Source organism: Chanodichthys erythropterus, chromosome 3 (assembly GCF_024489055.1).
Source record: "Chanodichthys erythropterus isolate Z2021 chromosome 3, ASM2448905v1, whole genome shotgun sequence".
Taxonomy (NCBI): Eukaryota; Metazoa; Chordata; class Actinopteri; order Cypriniformes; family Xenocyprididae; genus Chanodichthys; species Chanodichthys erythropterus.
In genome coordinates this window covers 61556739-61584409 of record NC_090223.1, presented here as the reverse complement: position 1 = coordinate 61584409, position 27671 = coordinate 61556739, and the positions used below count along the sequence as shown (strand labels likewise).

At 37.8% G+C, this 27671-nt stretch overlaps 1 long non-coding RNA gene and 1 pseudogene across 4 annotated transcripts; one reads left to right on the top strand and one right to left on the bottom strand.

Annotated features, from left to right (window-relative positions):
- Positions 1-27671, top strand: part of LOC137007702 (uncharacterized) — a 1237067-nt pseudogene that overhangs the window by 994373 nt on the left and 215023 nt on the right.
- LOC137007729 (uncharacterized) lies at positions 14128-26853 on the bottom strand. 4 transcript variants are annotated; one of them, XR_010892648.1, is made up of 10 exons: positions 26615-26853; positions 26236-26335; positions 25383-25526; positions 23101-23270; positions 21461-21565; positions 20803-20917; positions 20507-20567; positions 19830-20021; positions 17908-17987; positions 14128-14810 (listed from the first exon to the last, which is right to left on the bottom strand). It is a non-coding gene; the product is annotated as an uncharacterized lncRNA (long non-coding RNA). The 4 variants fall into 4 exon arrangements; XR_010892646.1 differs by lacking the exon at positions 20803-20917 and having other exon boundaries at positions 25383-25531; XR_010892645.1 differs by lacking the exon at positions 20803-20917.

Sequence of the window (27671 nt, the reverse complement as noted above, 5' to 3'; positions counted from 1 at the left end):
CAGAAACAGCGGCAGAAGCACCTGACCTGGGCTACAGAGAAGCAGCACTGGACTGTTGCTCAGTGGTCCAAAGTACTTTTTTCGGATAAAAGCAAATTTTGCATGTCATTCGGAAATCAAGGTGCCAGAGTCTGGAGGAAGACTGGGGAGAAGGAAATGCCAAAATGCCTGAAGTCCAGTGTCAAGTACCCACAGTCAGTGATGGTCTGGGTTGCCATGTCAGCTGCTGGTGTTGGTCCACTGTGTTTTATCAAGGGCAGGGTCAATGCAGCTAGCTATCAGGAGATTTTGGAGCACTTCATGCTTCCATCTGCTGAAAAGCTTTATGGAGATGAAGATTTCGTTTTTTCAGCACGACCTGGCACCTGCTCACAGTGCCAAAACCACTGGTAAATGGTTTACTGACCATGGTATTACTGTGCTCAATTGGCCTGCCAACTCTCCTGACCTGAACCCCATAGAGAATCTGTGGGATATTGTGAAGAGAAAGTTGAGAGACGCAAGACCCAACACTCTGGATGAGCTTAAGGCCGCTATCGAAGCATCCTGGGCCTCCATAACACCTCAGCAGTGCCACAGGCTGATTTGCCTCCATGCCACGCCGCATTGAAGCAGTCATTTCTGCAAAAGGATTCCCGACCAAGTATTGAGTGCATAACTGAACATAATTATTTGAAGGTTGACTTTTTTGTATTAAAAACACTTTTCTTTTATTGGTCGGATGAAATATGCTAATTTTTTGAGATAGGAATTTTGGGTTTTCATGAGCTGTATGCCAAAATCATCAGTATTAAAACAATAAAAGACCTGAAATATTTCAGTTGGTGTGCAATGAATCTAAAATATATGAAAGTTTAATTTTTATCATTACATTATGGAAAATAATGAACTTTATCACAATATGCTAATTTTTTGAGAAGGACCTGTATATATTTTATACACACGTACACATATCCGCTTGAACTGCTTCCGGGTTTCAGAGTCGGCAGATGGGTATTTTGCAGACATTCCACGAAGACCCTAAAGAATCAGTCCAACTCATGAAACATGGGTATCCGATGTTCCATTAATTAGGCAAACATAAATGGAACAAACTGACAATATGTAATCATTACCTTTCAGGCTAGAAGTGGACTCCTCCAAATCACTGTCCACTGTAACTTCCTCTAAAAAGGTAGAAAATACAGAAATATATAAACACAAGGTAAATGTTATTTTAAGCAAAATCTGAACCCATGTTGTGTATGGTGTATACTGTATAGTATACTACCTTCTGGATCAATGTTGATTTCATTGAGATTTTGCCCTTTAAAGTCTGCCAAGCGTCCTTTTTCAAGAGCCAGTAAAATTTTACTGATTTTAGCCAGTTGGAGGGTGCCTTCGGGTAACCTGTAAAATTGACAATGAACTCTAATGTCATGGCCTAGAAAGTCTGCCAACTGATTTAGTTCGGTGTTGCTAAGATTAAGAACTTCAGAAAGTGTCCCGATCTGTTTCCTCAACTTTGTTGAAGTAAGAGTCTGAGGATTTTTTGCGCTGCATGCAACAGCAAATTCTCGAATGCAATCAGAGCCTCTGAAAAACGTCATTGCTTATGGACGTGCAAAAAGGAAAGGGTTTTCATTTGGTATTCCACACCTACTCCGATTTTCAATAAGCAGGCTGATTGATTCTTGCATGGAAGGTGTGAGAAGCACGGGAACCTTTCTGCCTCTTTTGCCTCGGATTTCTACACGCCTGAAGTACGGACACAGTTTGTTTTCTAAATATGTGAGGGCCATGGTAATATCTGGATGAGCGTCCGTTTGGTTGCTGGAGATGTATGCAGACAACGGCATCTGGGACACTTCCCCTTCTCGTCTACGATTGAAAAGCATAACCTGAGTTAACGTAATCTTGGCCAGTCTTGCCCATTGCTGAGACGACGGCTGCGATAACAAGAGTTTGCGAGGGGTCTTCTCTTGCTCATCAAGATATATATGAAGGAGCTTAACATCTTCGGTGAATGGAAGTAATTGTGGGGAATTCCATTTTGCTTCCTCCAGTGTTCGCCAAGCTTTTGTCTCTTCATCTCCACTAATAGTAGAGTGGCTCTCAATGAGCATTGCTTTTTTGTCTAGACTCTGTCCAAGTTTCACAGCCACACTAGACTTTTCAAATACATTGGTATCTTCATTGTAGCCAGCAGCCCTTTTAACTGCATTGATGGTATGCATGAAGTTTGATGGATGAATGAGCTCTTTAATAGATGTAAGGGGGGATACCTCTCTTGCACATATTAGGAGTCTTCCAAACTCCCTCATCTTTTGGCGGATGTGTTCATGCATTTTAACTCTTGATCCATACTTGTTGTAAAGATGCTTTCCTAACTCTAAAATGCACCAGTCATTTCTAGTTTCAAGTGCCACTTGGTCCTGGTTCATGGAATTTAACAGCTTCCAAACACCATGAGTTACTCCTGGTGGGGGAGGTTCTGCAAAGCCACAAAGAACCTGGACACGGGTTTTTCCAGGTTTCGGCTTCTCATCACCAGGCCTGAATTTGCAAACCTTGAAATGTCGCCACAGAGTTTTCTTTAAGAAGAGTCCTTTGCAGTAAATACAGTGCATAAAACTTTCCCCATCCAGGTTCTTTTTGGGCAGTTTCCGTGAAATCATCAGTCCTGCACCTGTATTAATAACAGTACTGTTGTAAGCAAAGTTCCCTTTGTTGCGTAGATACTCCAGTTGCATCCTCCTTTCTTTTGAGCCCTTTGGATGACTTAATGCTTTCGCTACCTCTACCTCATTTCTATGCTTTCGTTCCAGATGTCTAGAAATTTTTGTAAAAGCACCGTCACAAAAAAAGCACTGCTGTTTTTTGCTGTACATTCTCAATCCACCTTTCTTTTTAATTATAGTTGGGATAACTACTGATGTTGCGCTGTCAAGAATGGAAGATGTGTCAGGAACTTTGGCTATGTCGTGGTTCTGGGAGCTCCCTAAGTCACCACTGCTTTGAGTACTGAACTTTTTGATTCTGTTCACAGCTGAGCTGCTCAGGACTGGCAAAGTCTGTAACTTTTTTCTTTACCTTTTGGTGAAGCAGTAAGGCTACTATCTGATGTGTAACTCTCTGATGTGTCAGGAATGTACTCTTCCTCACTGACAGATAACTCATCTTCACTCGAACCATCTGAGTACTCAGCAATCTTCGCTCTAGCCTTGACAGACAATGACCATTCAGTTCATTTAATCCTCTATCATGGGCTATTCTCTATTCTATTCTATTAAAGTAATTAACACTTACTCTGGTGTTTTTTGCTCTTTTTGATGCTGTGGTACAAGCAGAATGTTGTTCACTCATTGCAAATGGTGCATGATTCCGTCTGACGTCATCTTGAATGTCTGTATGGTCATCTTTACTGTTTACACTGGAATTTTCAAACAGATCATCCGAATCATCACGAATCACAGATCTCTAAAAAACAAACAAACAAAAAAACAACATCAGAATGAATTTTTCATGAAGAAGTTTTAAATGATCTAGAAAAAAGTATGTTTATCATATAATGAAAAATAACTGTTGCCTTTTTTACACTTTAAAGAATGAATCAGAAGAAGTTTTAAATGATCTAGAAAAAGTATGTTTATCATAAAATGAAAAATAACTGTTGCCTTTTTTACACTTTAAAGTTAATGTGTAAAATCTGTATCTATTAAATAAATGGGGCCAAACGCAATAGAATATAAAGGTTTGTGTCTCATTATTCTATTAATAACTACCGATTGATTTTGTATTTCTATCAGAAATTAAGAATTATTAGTGTCATCGTAGATAGTGTTGCAAAAAATCTAAGCTATCTAATACTTCAAATCTCAAGGTTAAATCAGAAGATTTTTTTGTAAAAATGTTTCTGTAACAGCTGCCAAAAAATAGTATATAGCTCCTCTTTGGTTTTTAACAAAATAATAATAAAAAAACTTTTCAAAACATCCCTTCTTCTGTTTTTCCACAAATATTTTTTTAAAAATCGTTTGTACCATATTTGTCACTGTTTTTTCTGATTGTAGACGATGCATGACTTTTATTTTGGAGTGACGACATGATGTCATAAGACTGCGCAGCGCTCCTGCATCTGTGATTCTGCTGAATAAAGGTTTGTTTTAAGAATTTAAGTTGTTTTAATCGACAGAAACAGTTTTGTAGTTTCAATTGTTTTTTTCAGCGATGTTAAATGAGTTTATTTACTATTTAATGTAACATTGTTATTGTTTATCTAACTGTAATGAATGATATTTGTGTGAGTAAAGCTCATATCCACTGATGAGACACAGTAAACTTGCGTCTCATTTCTCTCTATATATATCATAAATCAGTTTATCATGAACACGAGTTCAGTCTCTGGAGAGTCATGATGGAGAAACTGAACTTTTCAACTCCGAGTCAATTGAATCAAATACTGAGAAATGATTCAGTGAATCACGACTCGTGCTGCTCAAACAGTCAACATGAACGAGAACAACAAACACAAACTAATCATGTTTTCATCCAAGTGTAATCATTTAAATATAATCTATAATTCATTAAATACCAAATGTAGATCATAAATGCCTGAAATATGAAGTTTATTAATTTGCAGCGTTAGTTTTGAGTGTTTTTTTTAGTCCAACAGGTCATTGAAGACTTTTAACTCTGTTAATTATTCTCTTCTTACAGATGGAGTTTATTAAAGAGGAAACTGAAGACATGAAGATTGAGTTTATTAAAGAGGAGACTGAAGACATGAAGATTGAGTTTATTAAAGAGGAAACTGAAGACATGAAGATTGAGTTTAATAAAGAGGAGTTTGAAGAAATAAAGATTGAAGAAACATGCAGAGTGAAACATGAAGATACTGAGGAACAAACAGGTTGGTTTTATTCTCACAGCTAAATTTGATCATTATTAAAATGTCCAGCTCTACAGAAATAGAGAATATACAGAAGTATAATTTTACAGATAATATTACAGAATCCATTCACTCCAGCATAATATCATTCAGATATAAATTCCTGTTTAATTGATCATGAAATTGTTTAATTAAGGTTTGCTCATGCTGAATGAATTTCCAGTTTCAAATGATTGTTAAACAGCAGCACAAACTCTGTGAAATCAGCAGCTCTTCTGGCGCACTCAGTGTCTGAATTCGTTTCATTCAAGTGGACTTACTGTAGAGCAAGAGTTAGGGTTTGGATTAGGGCTGGTTACTTGTAATTAAAGGGTTAGTTCACCCAAAAATCTAAATTCTGTCATTTATTACTTACCCTCATGCCGTTCCACACCCGTAACATCACTTTAAAATTCAGTGTTTCCATTAATTGTGACCCCAGACCACAAAACCGTAAGTCGCACAGGTATATTTATATAATAGCCAACAATACATGTTTTGGGTCAAAATTATGCAATATTAAAAATTGAAAATTGAAAAAATTGAATTTACCTCGGCATAGTTAAATAACAAGAGTTCAGTACATGGAAAAGACATACAGTGAGTCTCAAACTCCATTGTTTCCGCCTTCTTGTATAAATCTCATTTGTTTAAAAGACTTCCAGAAAACACGCGGATCTCAACATAACACTGACTGTTACGTAACAGTCGGGGGCTCCGCCCCCAATATTTGCATATTGCCAGTGTTCAAGGCATTACACAAGGGCAGCCAGTAACGTCTGGATGTGCACAGCTGAATCATCAGACTAGGTAAGCAAGCAAGGACAACAGCGAAAAAGGGCAGATGGAGCAAAAATAACTGACATGATCCATGATAGCATGATATTTTTAGTGATATTTGTAAATTGTCTTTCTAAATGTTTCGTTAGCATGTTGCTAATGTACTGTTAAATGTGGTTAAAGTTACCATCGTTTCTTACTGTATTCACGGAGACAAGAGCCGTCGCTATTTTCATTATTAAACACTTGCAGTCTGTATAATTCATAAACACAACTTCATTCTTTATAAATCTCTCCAACAGTGTAGCATTAGCCGTTAACCATGGAGCACAGCCTCAAACTCATAGAGAAACAACCGTTAACATCCAAAATAAATCATTTACTCACATAATTGGAAGCATGCATACAGCATGCATGACGAACATCTTGTAAAGTTCCATTTGAGGGTTATATTAGCTGTGTGAACTTTGTAAATGGACTGTAATATAGTCCAGAGCTCGTGTGGCAGGGAAGACGCGATTGGCAGGGGGCGGGGTCGAGTGTAAATCAGTGCATTGTTAATGATGCCCCAAAATTGGCAGATAAAAAAAAAAAACTATGGGGTATTTTGAGCTGAAACTTCACAGACACATTCAGGAGACACCTTAGACTTATATTACATCTTTTAAAAACATGTTCTAGGGGACCTTTAAATAATCATTTAACAAGTGATATAATAATGTATCATTACTGCTTATCTAAAACATGGAAAATTCAGTATTTAAAGCATGCAATAGGTAGATCTAAATAGATAGATCTAAAAAAAAAAAAAAATCTGTATTTAATTTTTAAAAAAAAATTACATCCTGCCCAATATTGTCTTAGAAACAATGTTGATATTGAAGGCTATAAAAACAAATATGAATGTAACTGTATAGTATATGCTATATTATGTGCAAAAAAGGGGTCAAATTACATTAGGCCTAGGCTATATTCTAAAATTGTAACTTTACAATCTAAAAACAAAATGTTTTTTAAAGCAGAAGTTAAATACACTAAACTAAAAATTTAAATAAATAAAAACAAAAGAACAGACTAATATTATTATTTTGATTACCCTACAACAGTCACTTTACACAGTTACTGCTATCGTACGAATACACTTAGTTGTGTTTTCGAAATTCTACATATGGCATAATTATGTTCGCCAACAAAAACAAATTTTCAACAACAAATATTTTTAGCAAAATGTATTTTACTCAGATTGAACTCCGTGTGTTTGGCGCGCATGCGCACGGCGGCGCTCGTTCATGGAAGTTTGTGCTTGCTGAAGGCTCGTCCACGCCTGACTGCAAAATTGAAATATTTTCTTGACTTTCTAACATTTGCAGATGGAGAATATATCTGTTAAATGTAAATAATGCACTGAGGAAATTATTGGATGTCACTTCAGCATAAAAAAATTAATAGAAGTATGTTTGTTTCCACCAATCGTATGAAAAGTTCAGGTTACGTATGATGACGAAGGCACATTAGTGCGAGCCCTCCCGGAACCCATAGAGAATGCATGGCAGTGTCTGCTGTTCAAAAAAAAAGTTCTTTGAATGGAAGTCTATGGGAGCACTCGGGGCAAATCTCGGCCAGACTGAAATCGCCCAAAAAGAGGCGGTACTCCACAGAGCGTGACTCGACGCTGATTGGACTATATCCAGAGGCAGAACAAACAGCCTAGCAGTGACAGCTAGCGTAACTCTGTGGTTGAATGTGATTGGAAAAATCCGCCCCTTTCTCACTTTGGTGGTGCGTCGCCCTATTGCCCTAATGAAGAAACCGCCCCTGGTAGCCATACAGATGAAGTTAATACACTTAAAATTCCAGTTATGGACAACAAAAACAAAGAAATTTCAAGTTTTTCAACTTCAAATCTCTTGTCGTCAGTTTCTGGCATCGTAATGATGTGAAATATGAGCAGGAGTTTACTCAGGGTGATTATTTTGACTTTATATTTTGTATTTGAGCTGCGCGTCTTGGACGCGGCGTCCGTCAGAAATAGGCGAGGCGCATATCTTTAGCGAAGCGGCGCGGCGAGCCGCTTCTGGGACGCTTCTCTAACGCACCGCGGCGCGGCTGGTGTAAACACAAGCATTGACTAGAGTGGCCGCGTATCAGCTCCGGTAGCCGCGTCGCAGTCGTAACGCGCCGCACACGCGTGCAGTGTAAACGAGGCTTGAGCCCTGCCCGCGTGAGGTGCGCCGCTTCCTGCTTGCGCTGTTCTGACTGTAGTTTACTAAAAGTTTATTAATTCTGAATGGGTCACGTCTTGCGTGTCCATCTATATTACACCAAATGCGACACTGCACTCCCTTGTGAAGTCGATTGGATGAACGGTTCTCGAAATAATAAAAATGCAAACGGACATACAGACACAGATTCTGCCTTTATTAGAGAGAAAAAGATGTTCATTTATACCGAAGCTTCGAAGCTCAAAAAATATGTGAAGCTCTTACAAGGCTATTCCTGAATTCAGTATTATTCTGGGGGCCGGATGGAAATTTCTAGCGGGCCGGATTTGGCCCACGGGCCGCCAGTTGACGTTGCATGCTATACACTGTGAATTCTCAAACGTTGTTTTTTTATTTTTATTTTTTTGTGGATGCTTTAGTGTACATAAATGTATGAATTATTTGGACTATAGCATTTAGTTATTTGTTGTCCTTTTGGAGTCTGCAAGTGTCCTCTTGCAGACCTAAATTTACCTTGAAAAAAGCTGAAAAATACAGTTTTGTGAGAATCACACTTGAATCTGATGTATGCTTAATTTCCTGATAAGTGTGAGATTAACTGTGATTAATTGCGATTAAAATTGAATCTATTGACAGCCCTAATTTTGATGGAAAATCCACTATTGTATTGTATTGTTTTAAACACAGTATTTAGTTCAATTACATCAGAAGTAAATGTAATTAAAATTACAGAAAAATAGTAATGGTATATAAGATAATTAATGGTATATATAGATAATTTAACATGGTTTAGTGTAGGATTTTTGCCCATCTTTTGGAAAATGCAGTTTTAAATGTAAAAAAAAAATCACTTTTACCAGTAAATGCTCCACTATTTGCTATTTGACTGACTGAAATACATTTTCACAAGTATTGTTCAGTTGGATTTATATCTAAATATTATGAAATCACAATTATAACAATAAAAGCTACTCTGTGTCAAAGTTTAATATAGCGGGTACGGAAAGTATTCAGACCCCCATAAATTTTTCACTCTTTGTTATATTGCAGCCATTTGCTAAAATCATTTAAGTTAATTTTTTTCCCTCATTAATGTACACACAGCACCCCATATTGACAGAAAAACACAGAATTGTTGACATTTTTGCAGATTTATTAAAAAAGAAAAACTGAAATATCACATGGTCCTAAGTTTTCAGACCCTTTGCTCAGTTTTTAGTAGAACCACCCTTTTGATCTAATACAGCCATGTGTCTTTTTGGGAAAGATGCAACAAGTTTTTCACACCTGGATTTGGGGATCCTCTGCCATTCCTCCTTGCAGATCCTCTCCAGTTCTGTCAGGTTGGATGGTAAACATTGGTGGACAGCCATTTTTAGGTCTCTCCAGAGATGCTCAATTGGGTTTAAGTCAGGGCTCTGGCTGGGCCATTCAAGAACAGTCACAAAGTTGTTGTGAAGCCACTCCATTATTTTAGCTGTGTGCTTAGGGTCATTGTCTTGTTGGAAGGTAAACCTTCGGCCCAGTCTGAGGTCCTGAGCGCTCTGGAGAAGGTTTTCGTCCAGGATATCCCTGTACTTGGCCGCATTTATCTTTCCCTCGATTGCAACCAGTCGTCCTGTCCCTGCAGCTGAAAAACACCTCCACAGCATGATGCTGCCACCACCATGCTTCACTGTTGGGACTGTATTGGACAGGTGATGAGCAGTGCCTGGTTTTCTCCACACATACCGCTTAGAATTAAGGCCAAAAAGTTCTATCTTGGTCTCATCAGACCAGAGAATCTTATTTCTCACCATCTTGGCAAACTCCATGCGGGCTTTCATGTGTCTTGCACTGAGGAGAGGCTTCCGTCGGGCCACTCTGCCATAAAGCCCCGACTGGTGGAGGGCTGCAGTGATGGTTGACTTTCTACAACTTTCTCCCATCTCCCGACTGCATCTCTGGAGCTCAGCCACAGTGATCTTTGGGTTCTTCTTTACCTCTCTCTTCTCGGCTTTCCTAATCAAGTCCAATCAGTATAATCAAACACAGGTGGACTCAAATGAAGGTGTAGAACCATCTCAAGGATGATCAGAAGAAATGGACAGCACCTGAGTTAACAAAGGGTCTGAGTTAACAAAGGGTCTGAATACTTAGGACCATGTAATATTTCAGTTTTTCTTTTTTAATAAATCTGCAAAAATGTCAACAATTCTGTGTTTTTCTGTCAATATGGGGTGCTGTGTGTACATTAATGAGGAAAAAAAGAATTTTTTAGTTGAACAAAGAGTGAAAAATTTAAGGGGGTCTGAATACTTTCCGTACCCGCTCTGTGTGTGTGTGTGTGTTTGTGTGTGTGTGTATATTAGGGGTGCAACGGTTCAAATTGCGCACCGTTTGGTTCGTGTCACGGTTTCGGTACGGTTCGGTATGTGCTAAGTTTAGGGAAAATAGGACTACTGTCAAATAAAAATAAAGAAAATAAGAACAAACAATCAAACTTCAAGCAACATCACAAATACGTACAATAAAGCAAATATTCACATAAAATAAACAGTAGTTTTCAGGTACAGAAAATGGATAAAGTAATCAAATATAAAATAACACTGCATATTATCTTTACTGTATAAAATAAATAAAGATTAATCATTATTGAAGTTACAAAAACTATTCAGTCAAGAGCAGTGAGTGATTTCTTTGTTATTTGTTGTTTGATTTAACATTAAATACAGGCAGCAGGAATAGTTGTTTTCCCTTTAAGACATGCACAATCCAGTACATATACTGTTACACATGCGCTGTCTTTCTCGACTAATATACGTTCACTTAAGACAACCGACTATGTTTGCTAGGATACTCGCCAAGACGGGCATGTTGACATAATTTTTGTATGAATTTGTCCGCTGAAGCGCAAGACTTGAAAGAGAACTCAGTGTTTCAGCGCTGACTGAAATAAGCGTAAGCGCGCTTCGGATGAACGCACACAAATCTTCTCACAGTGCGTGCGAGTTCTCTTTCGTGTCTTGTTCTTGAAGGTTTAAATCAGCAAGGCTTAAATTAGTTTAATTTAAACACAGACAGCAACGTGTGCTGTTCAGGTCTCACCTGTGCTGACGCGCTATCAACACCCGGGTGATGACGGCGTAAATGACTGGACATTAGAGCATGCGGCACTCGCAGTTAACATCTGAACTCTGTCTGTCTGTTTTCCACGTTGCTATTTTAAACAAACCATATTAACCAATAGATGCTTCGTCATTCGAGATGGACCGCGGTGCAAGTGCGTACCGAACCGTAATTGGAGAACCATACGGTTAGATTTTTTTACCGAGAACCGTTGCACCCCTAGTGTATATATATATATATATATATATATATATATATATATATATATATATATATATATATATATATATACAGGGTGAGATTTGTAGGGGTGGGGGGGGGATTTCCCCCTTCTGGTCTATGCATCCCTGCCTCTGCTGAATTATTTTTATCCCCGGCGGTGGGGAATCTGGGGATAAAAATATCCCCCAGGGTGATGGTACTCCACAAACCACCAACAGAGCATAGAAACTACCAAAAATAAAAATCTTTTGTTAAAACATCACCAAGTAAAATGCTGCGTTTATATAGAACTTTTCACTTTTCAGACGCGCATTAGGGCTCAGCGCCAGTTGCAAGTCAGACGAGCGGAAAAGGTGCAGGCGACAACGAGGGAACTTCTTTTGAACATCTGATGTAATGTTGTCAGGCTATGTTGGTAAAACACAGAAAAATTAACATGACTGTCCAATCAGCCGTTATACTGTGCTTGTGGCGCGCACTCAAGAATTGCATGCGGAAATGCGCCGGCGCGTGCTGCATAATTACTTTATTATATAGCTTAAATAAAGCGCAAAAGAAACTATGAGCATGCATCATACAATCAAATGAATAGAATTTGTTACTAGTGTTGATACAATTATTGGGTGATGAGTATGATGATTTGTAACAGGTGTGATTGATCATGTTGATGAAATTAATTGTATCCGGGGCCTGTACCATGAAGGTAGCTGAACAAACTCGGGGTTACAGGATTAGTTTTGAGTTGACAAAACCAAACCGATGCAATCAGGCTTTATTGGTACCATGATGCAGCTCATCAACTTTCTCTGTCAACTCAGGCTTTGATCCTTAAGCTATGATTACTCCACGCGCGCGTGCACATAAAAGAGTGACGTCGACACTGAACAACCAATCGCGGGTAGAGCGAGAGCGATATATTTTTCCGCGGAGGAGCAAGAGATAATCATTCAGAATTACGATGAATTTAAATATGTATTTCAAGCTCGAAACAATACGGTCTCTGCTGCCAAAGCAAGAGAAGACTGTTGGAGAAAGATTGCTGATAGCGTTAATGTGTAAGTTGAAGAAATCCTCTCTCTCTCTCTTCGGAGTGCATGCTGGGAGTGAGTGTGAGCGGTGACTCGTGCTTGAGTTGTTTTTTCTCTTACTTTTCTATCTTTTTTGTTGTTGTTGTTTTTGGTGTTTTAGGCACGTTTTTTGAGTTTTTTTTTTTTTGTTTTGTTTTTGGAGGGGGGTGAGTGTTTTTTGGGGGTGGGGGGAACATGGCGGTTCCAGGTGCTCATGGTTTGGGTTCACTCACGCGTCGTCACGGTGTAAAAGTGGCAGCGACAGCGAGTGTGGAGAGTTGCTGTTTAGCTGTAGGGGAAATTGTGGGACATGAGAATGTTTTGTCTGCCTCAAAGATGAATAGCGCTATTGTAATTTTTTTGAGTACAGTAGAAAAAGCAAACGAAGTAGTTCAGAGGGGAATTATTTTAGAAGGTGTTCTTATCCCCGTTCTTCCACTTTCATTACCGTCTAAAAGAGTTACTCTCTCGAACGTCACGCCATTTATTAGCGATGTTGTTTTAACGCAAGCCTTGTCTCGTTACGGAAAACTACCCAGATAGCACAGGTACGTCGCGGAGACGTCTGTGAAAGATCGTAAACATCGCGTTCGATCGACCGTTTTTAGTGGTTAATGAGCCGTCGTCCTTACCTCTATAAGACGTCTATACGATGAATCTTCAATATTTGAAATCCGTCTTCCATCTTCCATTTTTAGTGGATAATGAGCCGTCGTCCTTACCTCTATACGACGTCTATACGATGAATCTTCAATATTTGAAATTACGTGCTGCCATGCAGCGCCGGATCAACAGATCAGCAGATGTCTGCATGGACGTGACAAAGCGGTGTCTATTCTTTAATCGCATCGCGCCGCACGCGTCCAGTGTAGTCACGGAAATAATTATATCTACATACAATTTGACAAGCATCGAATTCATATTTGCGTTGCATTTTCCCCAACGAGCAGCCTACGTAACTTGTAAACAATGTACAGTAAGCCTGAAGATTCTGCATTGATAAATGCAGTCTCACTGATACATTTAGTTTTACATTTTGCAAGTTTACATTTAAAAAGCTTTTTTGCTTTTGGCTCAGAATTATCAAAAAGGCACTCATAAACACTGCATTCATGGATTTAATTTTTAAAATGCTTTAAATGATTTGCAAAGGGTGCTTCTGGTTACAAATCAGAATATATAAATTAAAATACTAATAAAAATACAAGCTCTAACCCATAATGTACAACAGTTTGTTCATCTATCCCTTTGTTTGATCCCTCATAATAATAATAAAAAAAATACATGCAAAAAAAATTGCCAGCGTAAAGCTCGTTTCAAGCTAACTGTAATTCTGCCTGCTTATTGTGGTTCACATAATTTCGTTATGCAGAAAGCATGAATTTGACCCCTCATAGCCTACCATGCTCTGTATAAGGGGGTGATCCATGGCTTTGTGTCAGGTGGTTCTTCGACTCTCTGCCATGCACTGAAATAGTGTAACACCGAGCCATTTTCATATTTTGTTCCAAATAATGATGCTTACAAACTCCAATGAGCAAGCCAAAGGTGACCCTTTTTGATGTTTGAGGAATGAGAAAGCAGCCTTTGGAGGAAACACGCTATACAAATATTCATTTGATTCCAAGCACCTTACAGAATTAATGATACTAACTTCCCAGAGTTGATTATGTCCCAAAGTTGATTGAACACTAAAGCAATATTTCAATAATAAAAAAAAATAGTAATAATAAAAAGACACTTTAATGTAGGAACTCCTGAGAGCATTAAGGTAAAATATTCTCACAAATAAGGGAAACTGTTTCACAAGGGGGTGAACTTTACTCACAACAGCCTCTACATAATACCAGTCTCAAATAACAGGGATGCAAACAGGTAAGGGGGGAAAAAAAGGTTTTTTTATTTGCTTTACATGCTCATTTGTAGTTATTCTTTATTACCCTATATGTCCAAAACTATAATTTTTCATGAAAAAAAAATTTAAATTGTTGCAGCATTTTACCAAAATCAACATTTGGTTCAAATCTCATGTTATAAAAGACAAAGTGCTATGCAGGATATTTAAAGACAATATTGGCTGATTAGATGGCAATGCTGTTTGCCACATCTCAGACCTCAAATACATAAAACATTACCCATTATAGACATAGTAATTTTAAAGTAAAGAGTAAAGAAAACACTGTACAGTACTTACTGAAACAACCAGTTCTTTATTTACCCTAATAAGTTCACAAGTACCATTGTAAGATCATTGGATCTATACAAATCCCATTGGTGACCTATTTTGATCTCAAAAAGGTGAGTTCTCACTGAAAGGTGAGGAGTTTGCATCTATGCAAATAAAGATTATAATGAGCTCTAAAAGAACAATCCATAACATTTGCAATGGACAAGGTGCAGACACTGGTTATGGACTGCACTTAATGAATCTTTGGTGCCAGATGTGGGAATGAAGCTGGGCCAGCGGTAGATCTGTGCATCTAGGCTGAACCATCTCCAAAGCTGTTTGGTGGAGAAAAGAAATAGAAAAAGATGTTAGAGCATTTTATAAGGAAATGGACAAGTTTACTGTGGGTTAAAATACTTATTTCTCACAAACAATATTGGGCATTGAACACCATGTACAAGGCAGCAACATGCACAACATACAATAATTTTAAATATTTTCTAATTATTATAGTTATATTTATAATTAAATACTAATGCTAAATACTTTAATAATGAAAGTTATTACAACAGTAATATTTCTTATAAGGTTTAATATTTTTATTTAGCAATAATGATAATAAATAAAAAAGTTAATATATTAGCACAAAATTTCAGGCCAAATTGTGCAGCCCTACAAACAAGCAAAACAAGCCTGGTAATGTTAACTTTTTTCAATTTGTTTTATAAAAATCTAAATTTTAACCAGGAGAGGGAAAAGAGGGAAAAAAAAAAAAAAAAATTTGCAATTACATTTTTTCTCCAAATCGTGCAGCCCTAATAAAGCCGGGGACACACCTAATGATTGTAAGGCCGATTATGAACGTAAATTGATATGACCGATCGCGCTCAAACGCGTCCAGTCAGGGCCAGTTGCGTTCAGTCTGTGATTACAGTCGGTGTTCAAATTCCATGTGAAAGTATATAAATCTGCTTCAGGAGCAGGAAACAATCGCTGTGTGTTGAGCACAGTCTTAGAATGTTATAGCTAGTTGTTAAATGTGTGCCCGGCTTAAAAGTGAATTTACATATTGTCGCTGTCAGACAGATAGCTCATATTTAATTTAACACTGTTGTGGCTTTATATAGCTATGGTCAAACACTTGCATGTGCCACAATATTATCATTTTATGAAAATCAAGCTCAAATGGAGTTACAAGGTTTTGACCAGTGAATGAAAGGTATATTATCTGTTACGGATAAGGGTAACATCTGTTCCCGAAACGGAACCTGGTCGCCTTTAGGTGGCGTTCTAGATTCTGTTGTGTCTGTGTTTGTCTTTGTTTTGCAGGGTGGAGTCAAGTAACAGGTGTAACAGGTTGCCTATAATGAGTGGACTGATAAAAGGATCTGTCTTTCTAGAGATCGTTGGATCTGCGCTTGGGTTCCTGCTTCATTTGGACTTGATCTCTCTCCAGCACCAGTTTGTGTTTGTCGGACGCGGGTAGACTGCTGGTGGTGGCAGCTGAGCTGCATGTGGGCACATTAAAGAGGTTAGGGTTTGAGTTTGTTTTGTTAATTTTACGAGGCAAATCTATGTAAACCTACTCTTTTTCTAATAATAATGATAATGATAATAATAATAATAAAAAAGTTTCATCTTGCACTTCGCAACCTCTGCCACTATCCTATGAACCAAAAACCAAAAAGAAAATGGGGTGATTCGATCGTTTTCATTAATTTCTAACTCTACTTGTTGAAATCAAATAGTTTATAATGGATAAGTTACGAGTTTTTTAGCGGCGCCGATGGAGGAAAAAAATTGGAAGGTCTCACGAAAGATCAATTGCGTGAAGCTGGTGAGCATTTTAATATTGAATTGTTATTTTTGTTTGTTAGTTTATTATGTGTTTCTTCTTTAAATAAATATTTTTGAGTCAACTTGAGTTGAGTGTGGCCTCCCTGTTTTTGTTAGCTACCATGAGCCAGGTATGTAATCCGTCACGGGAACAGCATCTGAGACATCCCATTACGTTTTCATCAACATAGATGATAAAGTTTATTGTAGCTTATGGGCACTCGGTTTCATTGTTGAAATCTCATGATCAAAACCTCATGATATGATCAAGCGCTACAACAAAGGATATTTAAAACCGTATGCTTCAACTAGATGGCAAAGACAAAGATTATTCTCGGCTCTTCAAATACAAAAAAACACTAGCTATAAATGGACAGTTTTTCTTGAGTAAGGAAAAGCCTGCACTTACGCAAACCTCAGTTCTTTATTTTACCCTTGCACTGCAAACAAGCAGAGATCTCTGACTCCAAACTTTAACAGATGACCAATAGCATTAATTTCATTAGCTCATAACTGTTACAATGACGAAATATAGAGATACGAGGTTTCGGCCCAACGGCGTGATATATTCTTATTTGTAGCATTTATTTTTTTACTTATTTTTTTGGAATTTGAACACAGTGGTTGGGGAAACACTGGTTTATATAGTGGTATGTAAATATGGGATAGTTCAAAATTCTGTCTCAGTAGAGAGCTGTCATCTGCTCATGTGAATAGAAGTGGCTGTCCTGAAGAAAGCTCAAACGTGGGCTCTCATCAAAACTCATCCGGACGGAGCGTGAGAGCAATCCCGTGAAAGGCAATAAAGAGTGCAGCACGTATCTGTGAAGGAGAACAGAGCTGTGAGGGCATGAATGACAGTAGGGCTGTGTATTGCCAAGAATCTGGCGATACGCGCCACGATCCAATATATTGTGATACATTGCGATACTGTAAGAAAGGCGATATATTGCAATATTTCTGGGGAGAGGGGAAAGAGAATCTTTAGAAAGAGAATCTAATTTTAGAAAAAAAACGGTCATAAAGAACAACCATATGCATAAAACCTGACAAAAAAAAAATAAAAAATCATTTGCATTTATATCACAATCACTATTTTGTGCAATATAAATACAGGGAAAACAGTAAAGTGACTGCAGGATTCTTTAGGTGTATATGTTTTAAAGGTTCACAGTATAGCAGTTTTTAATTTCTAAAGTATTTAACAACAGGAAGTCAGTCTATTTGATGACTTTGTTTTTTTTTTGTAAGTGTGCAGTACATATTCTATCGAAACGCCACTCTCAGCAGCGGGTCACGTCGGGATGTTAAGCGAGCTCTGAGATTCAATGTGTTTCGAGTATTTAGATTTTAACATGGCCTATTTTGCCAACAGGACAGAATTCTGCGTGAGTCAGGCAAGCAGAATAAAATGCACTGTAAATAAACATTAATAAAACAAATGGTTAAGTCACTAGTACATGACCTCCCATGGCTTAATGCTTCCATAAATTAAATGTATCAACTTTATTTTTCATAATCTTTTTAACAAAACAAAAAACAACAGCACCACCAACAAAAACCATGCACTGACTAACAGTATCTTTAATTCATTACCTTGTGCAAGTGTGATAAGAGGGTCCTCACCAGGTCAGGTTTCCACAGCTGGTGCACCCAAGGCGGCAGAATCAAAGAGACTAGAAGGGGGAGAAAAAAAAAAAAAAAAGTCCCAGACACATCACTCATGTATGAAAGGAATAGATATAACACACACACACACACACACACACACACACACACACACACACACACACACACACACACACACACACACACACACACACACACACACACACACACACTCTAAAAGGAAAACAAAAAACAAAACTGTAGAATCAAGTTCTTTTAGTGGAGAAGCAACAAACCATGGAGTCTGTGAGTATTCTATAAATCAAACCAACGTGCCATTAGAGATCCACTGTATTAACTGTGTTAGATAAGTAAAAGAATAAAATGACAGCATTATTACTTTTTGTTATGAAGCTATGGCAGTTTGTTTTGAATTTATATTTATATTAAATGTGTTTTTAAGCTACCATCTTTCATAATTTCCATAGGTTTGTCCACATTTTTCCTACACCCCACAGCGCTTTGCACAAACTACAGGTGTAACTTCCATGAAACTGTAAACTTTTTTTTCCTGTGTAGTGATGCATGGTTTCACCATGACCTACAAAAAAATGAATGGCCTCACAATAAAGCAAAAGAAAGGGCTATCAAGACTCAACTGCATTGTGTTCCACTTAAATTGTGGAAAGTGATTAAAAAAAAAAAAAAAAAAAAAAAAAAAAATTATATATGTACATTTTAAAATGTATTTTCATAATTTTTTTCAGGATTAACCTACACTACCTAAAAGTTTGGAAACATTACCATTTTTAATTTTGAGTGAGTTTCTTATGCTCATTAAGGCTGCATTCATTTCATAATAAATACAGAAAAAAACAAATATTGTGAAATATTACAAATTAAAATTATGGTTTTCTATTTTAATATACTTAATTTATTCCTGTGATCAAAGCTGAATTTTCAGCATCATTACTCCAGTCTTCAGCGTCACATGATCCTTTAGAAATCATTCTGATATGCCAATTTATTATCAATGTTGGAAACAGTTGAGCTGCTTAATATTTTATAACCCGTGATACTTTCAGGATTCTTTGTTTTCTTTTTCTAAAAATCTTAATTTTTTTCTTTCATTCTTTGTGTTCCTTTTGAAGGACTGATATGCTATATTTTTACTATAAAAATCCTATGACAAACATGTCTTCTAATATCTTCAATTGTTGTGAATACCGAGCTGCAGCGGACACATTTGTAAAGACTTTACTTGGACCCATTGTGCGAGCTGTCTCTTTAATACCGCGTGGTTTACATGTTGCTGCTGATTGGGCTGACATTTGACACACCCACCAATCAAGAGGAAAAATCAAACCCCGTTGCACACCGTTTCCAAGAAACATGTTGTTCAACATGAAAACCATAGCAAAATGTTGCGCAGCGGTTTGAACTTGAACGTGTCCCTGATCTCCGTTTGTGCGCTCTTTCACACTCACAAAGCGCTGACGCAGAAGAAGAGCATAGTTCACCCAAACATGAAAATTCTGTCATTTACTTACCTTGTTGTTGTTGTTGTTGTTGAAGGTAAGTGAGTGACAGAATTTTCATTTTTGGGTGAACTATCCCGTTAAAACCAAAAACACATACCTTGTTTTATTCATTTTTGTTTAATATTTTTGTGACTTACTGAGTGATGTTTTAGCTTGATTTTAAATGATCTTCCTTGAGTAACTAAGACTGTCATAAAAATGCTATTCTAAAATGTCTACAATTAATCAGCCTCTCCTCATCCATAAAGGCCCATCAGCACGGAAGAGCCTAGGTCGCTCCCAGAAAAGATTCTAATTATTTACAAAGAGCAGCTTCTGTTCATTACACCAAGACATTAACATTAATTTAAAGCAAACAATCTACTGAACCTTTCATGTTCTCGTCAGCATGTCAGAAGCTTTCCGGACACGATGATCCTTGTTGCAGGCGATGTGCTGCATACTGTTGCGATCAGGCTCTTGAAGACCCTCTTCAGAACCTCCGTCTGCCACAGACTGATGTCGTTCACCCCCGAGCACTAAAGCTCCGATGCTCTTGTCACCATTCAGGATCGTGGATACCTGCGCAGCAACATCGAGAACATGAGCACCAGGAAAACAGTGACAGCGCACCTTACCTTTAGCTGAGGTAGCATGGATGTGCTACAATAGAATCACAGATGATCACACAACACTGGGAATGATAACCTGCTTTTCAAATATACTTAAAATATTATTAAATTAATCCATGGTTGCAGCCCTAATAAAATAAAACATTCATGTATACAATAGTCTACATGTGGGAAGAAGTTTGGTGGTGGAAGGTAGACACCCAAGATTACTACTTAAAAGTTACCCAAAGCTACTTAAAGTTACTGACATGTTAGAGCAATAAAAAAACATGCATGAATGAGAATAAAGCACAGGACATGTCTGATTAACCTAACAGTGCTTTTGCTATCTGACACATTTGAAATGCTGCTGTCTGGTGTAGACATGGTGTAAGGAAAAACAAGGTGCAAAATATTTATACATGTACAAGGGGTGTAATGGTTCAAATTACTCACATTTTGGTCTGTATCATGGTTGAGTCACCGTAGTCACTGCTTCAGTACTCTTCGGTATGTGCTATGTTAAAAAAAGAAAAGACTGCTGTCAAATAAAAAGAAAAGTACAAATAATCAAAGTACAAGCAGTAGCACTAATAAATAAAGCAAAAATATAAATTAAATGAAATAAACAAAGCAGTGCTTTTCAGATTTTATGGTCTTAACAGTAGTTTTCAGATACAGAAATTGAATAATCAAACACTCGTATCAAACAAAGTTTACAAAGAGTGACTGTTTTGTCCATGTTTTTTCACCATTGCTGTTGAAACGTTATAAAGCCAGAATGTTCCCAGACAGGATATTTTTATGATGAAGATTGTTCTATCAGTGGCTTGTCTCTTTCCACTGCCACCACAACACACTAATGAACTGTGAGGAACAAAAGTTAGCAGAACTCAAACCATATAACAGATACACTGTCAGAATGATCTGAGATTAACCACAGTGTGAATGTGTGCCGAACCGCGAGTGGAGAATGGTACGGTTTATTTTTGTTAAATGAGAACCGTTACACCCGTAATATGTACATGTACCTTGTAATGTGCCCTAAAGATCAGTTTTTGTTTCATGGAGCTCGGACCATACTGAGCTGAGATACTGAGGCTTCTAGAAATGTCTATAGCCACAATTTGTTGTGAGCCATGAGACAAGCACGGCCAGCGTGGTTACAATAAAATAAAAATCTAATGGTTTTGCAATACCAATACAAAAGGTCATCACTCAAAAAAAAAAGAAAAAAAAAAAGAAAAAAAAATTGGCCAAGCAACCAACTTTATAATTTTTGGACCACCTGAACAGTTTACTCTTGTACGGTGAAAATCGGTGGATAAAATACAATCATCGTTGTTGCAGTTAAAAATAAAAATATATAGGACATGAAAATGTAGTTTGTGGGAGAAGAGACAACTGGACCTGTAGCAAAACGATGGTACTCAAATGGCCAATGGTGGCCTCCATTCAAAGTCCGAAGAGTGTCAGGATGATGGAGGCACCACAGCCAAACATCAGGCCAGATTTCTGAATCAGGTAAGCAGAAAAAACATTAATAAAACAGATGGCAAAGTTTCAAGTACAAGACCTCCAATGGCTTAATGCTTTCATAAATGAAATTTAGGAACTTAATTTCTATCAGCATATATAAACAACATTCGTGCTACATTTATGACAAATTAGAATCAGAAATGCCTGGAAAAATAAGATATTTGACCTGATGTCAGAAAGTTGAACCTCCTTAAAATAATCTACTTTAAGCAAGTCATTAAATATGAAAATCTCATGAAAATGAAAATCTCATGAAAAATTACTAAATTACATAACATACGAAATACAAAACAGACGAGCAAAGAAAATGCATGGGGTGAACAACCACCTATAACAAAGGTATAAACAATATATTATATTAATGACATAATATATTAACATTAAAAAATAAACACACACAAAAAAAAAAAAAATCATACGAGTATGATTCTCCAGTGGATGTGTGGAGAAGAAACATTTAATAAGCTTTATAAATACAGTAACATTACTAAACGCTTATTACGTGCCATAGGGGTTCCTGCATCCAGCTCAGTGACACGTCGCGCGGCCATTCATAAATCACGTGACCACAAGCCATTTGTATCAGATGACCGTTGATTTACTATAGTACACTCGACCTATTGACCCCTCAACATTTCTTTCGCAATTTACCTCAGTAATCTGTAAATACTAACATTTGTATATATAGCGTTCCTATTTATTATTAATTGCCAGTTCGTTTTTTACATATTTAAAGTTTTATTTGGTCAAGTCGGCTTTAAGCCGTTTGTCGTCAGCAAGTTGTTGGTAAGTATTAATTAGCCTTTTGACATAACATGTTGAAATTAACAATATAATAGATACAACTAAATACCATAATAGTTACAAATTCAATAATCACCTCACCGAAAAACCGTAAGCGGTCCTGAATCTCCCCGAGAAAACAGCGGTGGCTGACTGACAGCGTCCTGTTTACATGAGCGCTATTTAACCGACATGATCCAACCACAGGGCGGGGCGGGGAAATTTGAAGCGTTGAGCTGCTTCGATAACTATGATTGGTTTAGCCCATCAGCGCTGAGAAACGTAACAAGCTTTAGCAGCGGCCTGGATGACAAAGGCTTGCACTGGTTAAGTTTAATAAACACTAAACTAACGAAACAAACAATATGAACATGTGATAATCATTATGTAGACAAGTTCAGAGGGTCCAAACTCGGTCCTGCAGTTTAGCTTCAACTGGTCTCCACACCTGCCTGGAAGTTTCTATTATGCCTAGAAATACATTGATTAGCCGTTTCAGATTTAATTTGGGTTGGAACTAAACTTTGCAGATCAGTGGGCCTTCAGGAACAGGATTGGTCACCCTTGCACTAACGTTAGTTCATGCCATGCGTAGTTAAAATGGTTACCTAATGCTGAAACTCCGGCTTCAGTGGATGTGCTGGCCCCGTTCCCCCGACCATAACCACGAAAACATTTACTATACAAGAAAATAATGCCATGAAACAGAATGTACTTACTTTACCTACCTGTAATGAAACCTGCAAAGTGTGCTGCATAGCATGCATGCGAGTCACCTCGTCTCTAATCAAGTGAAAGAGTGATTGGCACGTGCTTCCCAGAAATTAAACCACACCCCACTCCATGACGTATTTACAAATATTTTAGCTCCATGACTTTATATAACATTTTTAGGCAACTGTGAGGAGAAAAAAAAAAAAAAAAAAGTGTTAATTTTAATCATTTTTAACTTTGTTTCATTTAATTTTAATTTAACTTTCATGCAACAAACACCTGCAGACTTTTATAATGGCACTCGATTCAAACTTATGTTTTACCCACTGGTCAAAAATGTCCCTTGGCCATGATTTACATGAGCCACAACTTTATTTACAAAGTAAATTAATAAAACTACTACAAAGTAAGTTGATAAAACTCTTCAAATATTAAATATACCAAATGTGATTGTTCATATGCTCTGGTGATATGACAAATTACATGAAAACAACTGGGCCCTGCACATTTTGAGCTTGGGCCCTAAAAAGACTAAAGACTAAATGATTTTGTATACATAACTATAAAAGCTTAATTAAATGCACTTATAAAAAAGAAAAAAAGAAGTCCTTAAAAGCTTGTTACGTTAAAAATCATTGTCTCGTGACAATAAAATTAAATAAAATTTGGCAGATCAAAATATATTTTTACATTCAAAAGAATACTACAATGACGACATTTTACCAACCATTCTTCAGAGTTTAGTTCTCTTAACCCTCAACCAACATTCATCAACTAGTTAAAAGTAGAGATAAACCTGACAACCTTGTCCTAGACTTAAAATTTAGTCACAAAGTAACTAGTTGAATTGAATGGATTAATAAACATCTAAAAAGTAGTGACCACACACAGGTTTAATAAACTTTTGTATACAATTTCTAGGCACACATTTAGGTTCAATACATAAAACGACAAAACTGACAGTTAATGTTATGTTTTTTCCCCAACTACAGAAAGTTCTCTACAGTCAACAGCACTCACTCAACGACAGTAGCCACAGTATACACTGTCAAAAACAAGTTATGTGCTCATATGCACTCATTGACTTTAATGCATTAAGCCATTGGTTCTCAATTCCGATCTTGGGGACCCACAAAATTACACATTATGGATGTCTCTCTCATCTATCGTGCTGTTTAGAGCTTCTATTATAGGAGTTGAATCATATGTACTAATGGAGACATCCAAAATGTGCAATGCAAGGGGCTTCCAGAACTGGTGTTGAGAACCACTGCATTTAGCAGGTTAGTACAATGTACTTTGTTTTGTGAATGTCTCAGCACCATGGCTTGCAAAAAACAATCGTACTGGACATTGCGAAGAAAAGCCAAAGAGAAGGTGGACAAACAACTGCAGTCAATGCAAGCAGTATCATCACCATCATGGAGGGAGGAGTATGGTAGCATGCAAAGTGACACAAGCAGCACCGTTGATTATGATGATGTCGAATTTATGGATTGTCTGTCCCAAATCGATGAGCCTGAATGCGGCACCATGGCACATGCTTTATATAGTAGTGAATCTAACACAGACTCAGACACAGAGTCTGAACTGCATCCAAATTCCCTGGATGATGACTTGGCAACCTGGGCAACAGAACATAAAATAACACATGTGGCACTAAATTCATTACTGCATATCCTCCGTGAGCATGATTTGAATCTGCCAAAAGATGCCAGGACACTATTAGGAACAGTGCGTTCCAACAGATCTGAAATACAGAACAAGGCTGGTGGCCAGTACTATCATTTTGGCCTTCTTCAATCTATTTCAGGGGTACTCTACAAGAACATGGACATTCTGAGAAACATGAGCAATTTGGAGCTCCAAGTGAACATTGATGGTCTGCCTCTCTATAAGAGTTCTGCAACTCAATTCTGGCCTATTCTCGGAACTGTTCAAAACTTGGTGCAGGAGGAACCGGTGACAATAGGTTTATTTTGTGGTGCTGGTAAACCTAGCTCACTGGATGAGTATCTCCAAGACTTTATCTGTGAAATAAAAGAATTGGGTAATGGTTTTGAATTTGAGGGAGTTAAGTTAACACTAAAGATTACCTCGATGGTTTGTGACGCACCTGCACGTGCATTTCTAAAAAAGGTCAAAGGACACACAGGCTACCATGGGTGCGAAAAGTGCATTCAGGATGGTGTTTACCTGGAGAATAGAATGACCTTCCCCAGAAATGACATGCCTCTTAGAAATGATGAGAGTTTCAGAAATAAAACCGATTCGGATCACCACCATGGCACCTCACCTCTGGAAGAAACCTCACTGGACATGGTCTCTGGATTTCCCCTTGATTACATGCACCTTGTGTGCCTTGGAGTCATGAGGCGGCTTCTCCTCTTGTGGCTTCGGCTGGGTCCCCTCACATCCAGGCTGTCAGGATTCCAAGTCTCTGTTCTGACAGAAAGATTGGTTGGTGCCCAGAAAAATGTGCCCATGGAATTTGCACGCAAACCAAGGGCACTGAGGGAAATAGATCGATGGAAAGCGACTGAATTTAGACAATTTTTATTGTACACAGGCCCGGTTATGCTAAAAGATCTACTCACCACAGAGGTGTACAAAAACTTTCTGCTGTTTTTTGTTGGAATTTTCATCTTGAGCAATAACAGCCTAATTGGAGATCACATTGACTATGCCAATGATATTCTGCGACTATTTGTCACACACTTTGGACAGCTATACGGCCCCAAATTCCTGTCCTACAATGTTCACTGTCTTGTACATCTTGCAGAAGATGCAAAGGACCACGGCGTCCTTGACAACTTCAGCGCTTTCAAGTACGAGGACCACCTGCACAAGCTGAAGAGACTTCTGCGGAAACCTACATGTCCACTGAGTCAGATTGTAAGAAGGTTCTCTGAAATGCAAAGGTGCAGCAAAGAAAAAGAGAAAAACAACCCACAGCTGCTCAGAAAACTACATACAGCTGGCCCTCTACCCGAATCTTTTCATGGAGCTTCACAGTACAAAGAAATAAAAACATGCTCTTACACTCTGAAACTGGACCAGGCTAACAGTTTTGTTTACATTGGCGGTAAAGTTTCAAAGCTGCAAAATATAATTTCAGTGAGGGATGAAATTTATGTGGCCTACAGTACCTTCAACAATCATGAACTTTTTTTTGACTATCCCCTTCCATCCTCGGCACTTGGTATTCATCGAGTTGATGACCTCTCAAGAACAACCAATTTCTGCAAGCTGGAGAACATTGAGGGGAAAGCTTTCTTAGTTCCTTACGACCGTTATTTTGTTTCAATTCCTCTTTTACACACACAATAATTATTCTTTTTCCTTTTGAATGTATGAGTTTTTTGTTTTGTTATATGGTATTGGTATATATATTTGGTATTTTGTATATCTGAATCATGCGTATGAACAACTGATATTTAATGAATGTCGTTAAACATTATGGGGCTCTAGGTTGTTGCAGTTTAAACAAAAAAACACCAAAAAAAACAAACAAAAAAAAACATGTACCTGATAGTGGAGTTTGTGGGAGAAGGGACAACTGGACCTGTAGCAAAGTCCTGGTACTCAGATGGCCAATCGTGGTGGCCTCCATTCAAAGACTTGGACCGTTTGCTGAAGAGTGTCAGGATGATGGAGGCACCACAGCCAGATAAAGGGTGGACAAAACATCAGGCCAGAATTCTGCACGAATCAGGTAAGTTAAACTACACTGTAGGGCTGGGCGATATATCGCATGAGATTGTCACGCACATTTCGTCAGTAAAGCCGGTTCCCTGATTACCGCTAAATCTCCATCACCTGCTTTCAAATGGAGCGGCATTTAATAGACAGAACCGTAGTTCACTGACAAGATACGCAATATTGCATTCATATCGCAGATGAATCGCCTTCGATAATGAACGCGATATTGCGTGGCTTATCAGTGATCTACGGTTCTGTCTATTAAATGCCGCTCCATTTGAAAGCAGGTGATGGCGATTTCGCGGTAATCAGGGAACCGGCTTTACTGATGAAATGCGCGTGACAATCGCATGCGATATATCGCCCAGCCCTACTACACTGTAAATAAACATTATTAAAACATCACTTAAAACGAAATCACTAATACAAGACATCCCATGGCCTAATGATTTCTTGAAATGAGTTAAGATACTTTGTTTCTTTTAGCATCTTTTGACAATATTTCCAAAAAATGGAAAAAGGCATGCTACACTTCTGACATTTCCGAATCTGAGATTCCTGGAAAAAGAATTCACAAGTAAGTTGTCAAAGTTTTCTTTCAGTTGACAAACAGGGCAATGTTATTACCCAACTAATCCCGCTTTGTAAAATAATGTAATACCGTGACTTTGCTCTCAGAAGGAAAATATACTCATCAGATGATGAGCCTCATGATACCCCCCACAAAAAGAAAAAAATTAATAGAGAAAAAGTTCCACCTGCACCAAAAGTTCCACCAGCACCAAAAGCTCCAGCACCCCCAAAACACTTAAAGACAAAAGGTAAAAATACATTGAATCTAGTAAACTAATGAATCTGGTTAAATGATTGCTAGACACAAGTG